This window comes from Fukomys damarensis, unplaced genomic scaffold (assembly GCF_012274545.1).
Source record: "Fukomys damarensis isolate Sample0158 unplaced genomic scaffold, DMR_v1.0_HiC HiC_scaffold_37, whole genome shotgun sequence".
NCBI lineage: Eukaryota > Metazoa > Chordata > Mammalia > Rodentia > Bathyergidae > Fukomys > Fukomys damarensis.
In genome coordinates this window covers 17,956,685-17,963,697 of record NW_022900949.1, presented here as the reverse complement: position 1 = coordinate 17,963,697, position 7,013 = coordinate 17,956,685, and the positions used below count along the sequence as shown (strand labels likewise).

Below are 7,013 nucleotides of genomic sequence, written 5' to 3'. Positions count from 1 at the left end.
TATTTCGCTTATGAGCGTGGCCTCAATGTGCATCTGTTCAGCTATAAACGTGGCCGGTTTCTCATTCCTTACGGCTGAGTAGTACAAAACCACGGACTGCCTTGCCCATTTGCCCTGCTCCTTGCGCAGGGCCTGTGCTAACCTTCTCTGTTCCTTCCAGTTTTAGTACATGTGCTACTGAAACGAGCACTCTTTGGTCCTTTTGTAGACAGGATCTTGCTATGCAATTCAGACTGGTCTTGAACCCCAGTTGGCCTTAAAACCAGGGCTATCCTCCTGCCCAGGCCTCCAGAGTGCTGGGATTACAGGTGTGTGCCACCACGCCCGGCCTTTTCTCTGTTCTAACACAGGCATTCGGTGTTGTAAATTTCTCTCTGAGGATGCTTTATTTGCATGTCACAGCTGTGGGTATGTGTGGTACTAGGATTGAATCAAGGGTTTTTACAATGAACTACATTCCCCACACTTTTGATTTTTTTTTCTTTTATTTTGAGACAGTATCTTGTTAAGTCATTAAGTTACCCAGGATGTCCTTGAAATTGTGGTCCTGCCTCAGCCACCCAAGTAGCTGGGATTACAGGTGTTCACCAGGCTAACCAGCTGGATCATGATTTTTTGTAACATTTGCCAGTCTCTTCTTTCCAATTGGAATGTTTAGACCATTGCATTTAATTAAATAAAAATAGAATTTATTTTTGTCTTTGTCTAATATATGGCTTAGATTGTTTTTGTCTATTCCACTATTAACAACTTCTTTTTTACAAGGTTTTCGGAGTGCTGGAGTCTCCTTCTACAGGTGATTCCTGGGTTCTTTCTCTACTGAACAAAGAATTGGTCAAGACAAGTGCAACAAGTAGCAAGGTTTTACATTAATTAAAGGAAGGAAAGAGAACACACTCTGCAGCATGAATCTGGGACAAGTGAAGGGAGGAAAAGAAGCACATCCTGCAGCGCAGGGTGGCCTCGGACACAGAGAATGCAGAGGCCCGGTGCTCAGCAGCACAGTCCTGTGGTCTCCCACTTCTCAGCCTGGTCTAGGCCCGTCTGCTGGAAACCTGCTCCAGTTCTTGCCCGAAGTCCACACGCAGGGCTTCAGGAACTGTTCTGCTCTTGGGTCCTAGGATCTTGTAACTAGTAACTCACTGGCTTCCCCAGCCAGCTTTGCCTTGCCCTAGGCTCCTGTCTCGTTTTCATGTTAGGGGCATCTTTTTACTGTACCATTTAAATTCCTCTACCATGTCTTTTTCTGTGCATTTTGTTATTTTTTTGTGGTTGCACTGAGAATTAAATTAACATTTTAAAGCAATGTACTTCTAATTAATACTGAGTAAACGTCAATATTACACCAGAACTGTGTTCCCACATAGTTCCCTTTGCTCTCCCACTTTGTGCTATTTTTATCACAAATTATATTTTTAAACATTATAAACGATCCACAGAGCTTTATAATTATTGTTCCCTGTAGATGCCCTATAAGTTGTATGGAAGAAAAGCGTTCTAATCTGCATATAGTGAAATGTCTAGGTGTATCACCTAGATATGTAACCTAGGTATGTGTGTGTGTGTGTGTGTGTGTGTATACATACTCTATGTTGTTTACACAACACAGGAGCCCAGAGACACATTTCTCAGAGCACACCCCACTGCTGAATAATGTGTGACTGTAATCGACTGTAATTGCCACTGATTAGTTTTTTTGTTTTTCTTTGTCTGGTATCAGGGATCAAACTCAGGACCTTGTGCTTGCAAGGCAGGTGCGCTGCTGAGCTAAATCCTCAGCCCCTGGCCACTGATTCCTTCTGACAAATGCTCTGAGAAAAAACCACTATTCAGGTCACATAAAGGCAAGTCCTCAAAATGAAAATTTTCCAGGGAGCTGTTACTCAGGCCAAGTGGTGACAGTTCTCAGGCCTGGGATTTCTGGGGCACTCTGAACCCATTTCTCCCCTTCACAGGACTACAATACCACTGCTTTTCTCAGTTACTGCGATGCCAAGTTTGTTCTGAAGGCTACTGTGAGCTGGGGAGCAGGATTAAGGCAAGGGAAAATGTTGCAAAAACGTCGCACAGCTTGCTGCTGTTGTTGAGATTCGGTTGTTTTCCTCGAGTCAGCGCTGCGTAGGTTGTTACAAGCTTTGATCAATTTCCAAAATTTTGAGAAAAAGTGACTTTGGCAATGTTCCAATTGCTTTGATGGAGAAGTAGGTTTTTTCGATTTTTTAAATAATTTTTTATTTTTTTGAGACAGGGTCTCACTATACAGTTCAGGTTGGCCTTGAACTATGTAGCCCAGCCTGGCCTTGAACTCACAGGGATCCTCCTGCCTTAGCCTTCCAAGTATTGGGATTACAGACATGGGCCACCACTCCAGCTTGGAGAAGCAGGTTTTGAAGATTATCTATACCACCATTCTGGAAGTGCCTCCCCAAGTTTGTTTTAAATCCCAGTTTGATGTCCACCAGCTGCGCGACTCTGGGCAAGTCCTGTAACCTTGCTGGTACCTTTATGTGAGTAATAGATGAGATACTGCCGATAACATCAAAACGTATATAAAGTGCCATTTTTAAAAAGCCAATTGTCAACAAATGTAAACACCTCTGATGAGCTGTTGTCTTCCCTCACCGAGCTGCCCCTCCTCTCTTCGCTGTGGCTTCAGGATGAAATTTCCACCAGCGGAGTGGAGGGGAGGCCACAGAAGGAAGGTCTGAGCCACTTCGGGAAGGACGCGTCCCCGCGCTCGTCCGGCTTCACTTTCCTCTAGGTGCAAAGGACACCAGCGCAACGGCCTCCTCCAGCCCGGACTCCGGCATTTGCCCCTATGCCCGGTAGTATTTTTTCTTTCCTGAGGGCATTTCTATTTACTCCATTTGGAACACAGTGGCCTGCTGAGGGCAGAAAAGACGTTCAGTCTCTGAAGGAAAACAGGCAGCCTTTTCATTCTGACTAATCCTTGCTGAGAATAGTTTATTGGATTTGGCTTCTAGGAAACAAAGGTCTGAGTTATCCACAAAAATGTGACTTGCACTATAAAATTGATTTCTGTGCAATAGGATTTCTCCCTTTTCCCACTTTCCTGACTTTCCAAAGGTGTGTAACTTTATAATAAAGTTGACTTTGCTACTACAGTAAAACATACATAAGGGGAACCTGATCATCTAACAACTCAGGCGCTCAGGGGCACAGACCGCACTCACATCGGGGTGCGACCCCTACCAGCACCAGCTCCAGAAGTTTCCATCTCCTCACAGCAATCCTTCATCCCTACGAACAAGGAGTCCCTGCTTTCAGTTCTTTTGAAAACATCCAGAAGCAGTTGCACTTCCGGATGCTGTCTGTTGGAAAATAAATTTTGGATGCCCCTTCCAAAAAAGCAAACACCCAGCAACACAATTCCTAGCTTATACAAAAATTCTGTTTTTTTTTTTTTTTTGAGGAACCACACACTGTGTTCCAGTGGCTTTCCCATTTTACACTCCTATCAGCAGTGTACAAGTATCCAGTTCTCCATATCCTCACCAGCACTTGTTGTTTTGTGATTAAAAAAAATAATAATGTGAAATAATGTGATAGTGGACATGATGTGCTATAAATGGGTGTGACGTGACAACTCACTGTAGTTTTCATTTTTAGTGACATTGGGCATCTTTTCTGCTTATTGGCTGTTGGTATGTCTTCTTTGCAGACATGTCTATTCAAGTCTTTTGCCCATTTTACAACCTGGTTATTTACTTTTTCATTGTTGAATTGTGGGAACCAGTCTTTTATTTTCATTTTATCTTATTTATTTTGAGATGGTCTCATCGTGTAGTTCAGATTGGGCTTGAATTCACTGTGTGTGGGAGGCTGGCTTTGAACTCATGGCAATCCTGCCGCCTTGGTTCCTCAATGCTGGGATTATAGGTGTGTGCCGCCACACCCTGCTTGTTTTGTTTTGAGATGGAGTCTTGCTGTGTTGCCCAGGCTGGCCCCAGACTTCTAAACTCAAGCAGTTCTCCTCTGCTTTATCCTCCTGGATTAAAGGCATGTGCCATTGTACATAGCTTGAAACTAGTATTTGCTAAGGCCTGGTGTATATGACTTCAAGTCTGCTTCAACCAGTTTCTCATCTATACTCTATCTCACTTTCCCTTGTATGTCCGGTCTTATCACATGAACAAACACTGTATGATTGGAGATGATGTGCTTTTTTCACTTTTGTATCTCACTCTGGAATGCCTCTCTTCCCACCCTCTCTGCCTGCAAACATCTCAACCCAGTAGATTTGCTCAAATGTTGCTTCACGTGTGCCAGGCATCTTTAGTCATTCTCTTTTTTCCATGGCACTTTTTAGGGAAAAAACTGTAATGTAAACTTCAGTTGAAATACAACATGTACAAAAAATGAATAGTTCCATAGAGTTTCACAAAATGAACACACATGTAGCAAATTAAAAAATGATCACCAGAACCCTAGAAGGTATTTTTCCCATTTTCAGACATTGCACGTCCTGCCTCAATTATAACATAATGTTGGTTTTGCCTATTTTTGTGTTTTACATAAAGGAGTGAAGTAGCGTGTTCTACTTGAAGTGTTGGTTCTTTTTCTCCGCGTTACCTGAGGGAGGCTCTTCGCCGAGTAGCTGCGGTTCTTTTGCTCTCACCATCTCACTGCCATTTACCCTTTAATAGCTCACGTTCATTTATCTATTCTGGGCTGGTAGCCACCAAGGTGTTTCAAGATTTGGGCTGTTACCAAATAGTGCTGTTACGAACATCTTTATTCTCTGGTGTACATAATACAGTATTTTTTATGTCTTCAATGTTTGCATTGTATGTTAATTATTATTTTACATGTCTGTTGGCCTCACTAGGCTGTGAGTTTCTTAAGGGAATTTGTAATCTCAGTGTCAGGTACATCACATGGGACACAGTGGTTGAGATTTACAGGTAGACATCACTCTGCCCTGCTGTATTTAGAAAATTTTTGTAAAGGCATTATCTGAAGGAATCTTTTCCATTTAAAAAAAATTTTTTTTGAAGGAATCTTTTTAAAAGGTCATTTTAAGTTGGGCCTGGTTGCACAGGCCTGTTGTCTCAGTACTCTGGGAAGCCGAGACAGGAAGATTATAGGTTGAACCAGCCTCAGCCTGACCAACCTTCACAACTTTGTGAAACCCTATCTTAAAATTTAAAAATAAATGGGCTGGGGATGTAGCTCAGTGTGAAGGCTCAGTTCAATCCCCAGTACTTTAAAAAAATTAATATTTTTTCCTTTTTTTTTTTGGTACCGGGGATTGAACTCAGGTCCTTGTGCTTGCAAGGGAGGCGGTGGAACCACTGAGCTAAATCCCTGGTCCCTCCTTTGTATTTCTTAAAATTCATAAATGTATTCTTTGCTTTTTTAATGGACACATGTAAAGTGTAGATCCATTTTAAAAACTAAATCTAGAACTACATGATCGAGAAGCTCCACATTAGGTATTATACTGAAAATATTGAAAGGCATTAGTGTCACATAAAGTATTATATTTTTAGGTAGAATTAGTTTCACATACTTAACAGGCACTTTGGGAACTAATTTATACTATGACTTTCATTAACATAGTCCAGCAGAAATTACTACAATTAAGCCAGCACAGCTATTTAAAAGTTTTTTGTTTTTTTGTATCAGGGATTGAACACACTGATCTCCTCACACATGTATCATTTCCTTATGTAAAAACCTTCCAACCTATTTTTCTGGCTTTTTGAAATGTGCAGTGTACTTTTGTCACCCGCAGTCTTCCTACTGTGTGATGCTGCAGAACTTCCTACTCCAAACTGTAACGTGGTAGCATCCATCGATCAAGCTTCCCTACCCTCTTCTCTACCACTCTCTGCTCTAGTTTCCCAGGGTCTGGTAGCCGCCTCAGCCTCTGTGATCAACTTTTTCATGCTCTTTGTGGAGTGTGAGGCCTCTTGGACTTATCTGTCCTGGCCTGGCTCATTTTAACTGACATAAGGATCTCCACTTCCATCTATGTTGTCAGGAACGACAGAATTTTATTCTTTTTTATGACTACCTAGTATTTCACGGTGAATATGTATAATGTTTTCTTTATTCATCAATTGAACACTTAGGTTGTTTTCACTTCTTGGCAAAAAAGAACTGCTCTTTAAGTAACTTTACACCAATTTCCTTTATCCTTATGTTATTCTCTATAACCAGACATTCATTATACTAGTAAAAGGAAATTCAATGCAGTGACTGGCAGAAAAAGCACAGTCATCATTATTTAAGGACCAACACAACCAGTAGTGCAGCTTATTACAAAAATCCTAATTGACAGTGACAATGAAGTCTTAGATTAGAAATGAACGCCCAAAATCTTTTTATAAGTATGCAAGACTGCGTAGATTGGGACTGAGAAGCAAGTAGTAAAGAAGAATAAAAGAGTGGAGTAAGATATATAGAACTAAATATGAATATGGCTTTATTTTCTCCTTTTTTATTAGTACATGTTTGCAATTCATGTTAAACACAAATAGTCTTCCAAGTTTGGGTAAATCAGAAAAGTTGTCTTCCTTTGGTGTGCTGGCAAAAGTCCAAGATCTAAAGCAGTAGGTTTTGAACTGACTCTTGGCTCTGCTGCTTACTGAACCATGAGACTTTAGGGAAATGAATCTCATTCGTACACATCTTACAGCGTCTTTGGAATATGATTTCCAAACGTCAGACAATAAATGGCAGTCTCTACTACTGAGAGGCACGCTTCTCACGCACATTTCTGAACTCCAGCACGCACGAGGGGCAGGGCAGGAAACGCGGTTCAGAAGTCCAGCGACTTCAGCTCACCTGAGCGACCCAGAGAGTAGAGGGGGGACTTCCGCCAAGACCCGGAAGCCCGTAGGAAGAGGAGAGGACGCCGGCGCGGGCGGGAGGAAGCGCCGCGGAGCGGAACTACACTTCCCAGAAGCCCGCGGGGCGGGCCGCTGACCGTACCGGCCAGCCTCTGTGCGGCAGGATCTAGTAAACACCGGCTACGAGGGCCGCCG

At 42.3% G+C, this 7,013-nt stretch overlaps 1 non-coding gene across 1 annotated transcript; it reads right to left on the bottom strand.

Moving 5' to 3' along the window:
• Window positions 1–85: 85 nt before the first annotated feature.
• Window positions 86–190, bottom strand: LOC117284528. The gene has a single exon (XR_004515641.1). It is a non-coding gene; the product is annotated as a U6 spliceosomal RNA (small nuclear RNA).
• Window positions 191–7,013: the final 6,823 nt, after the last annotated feature.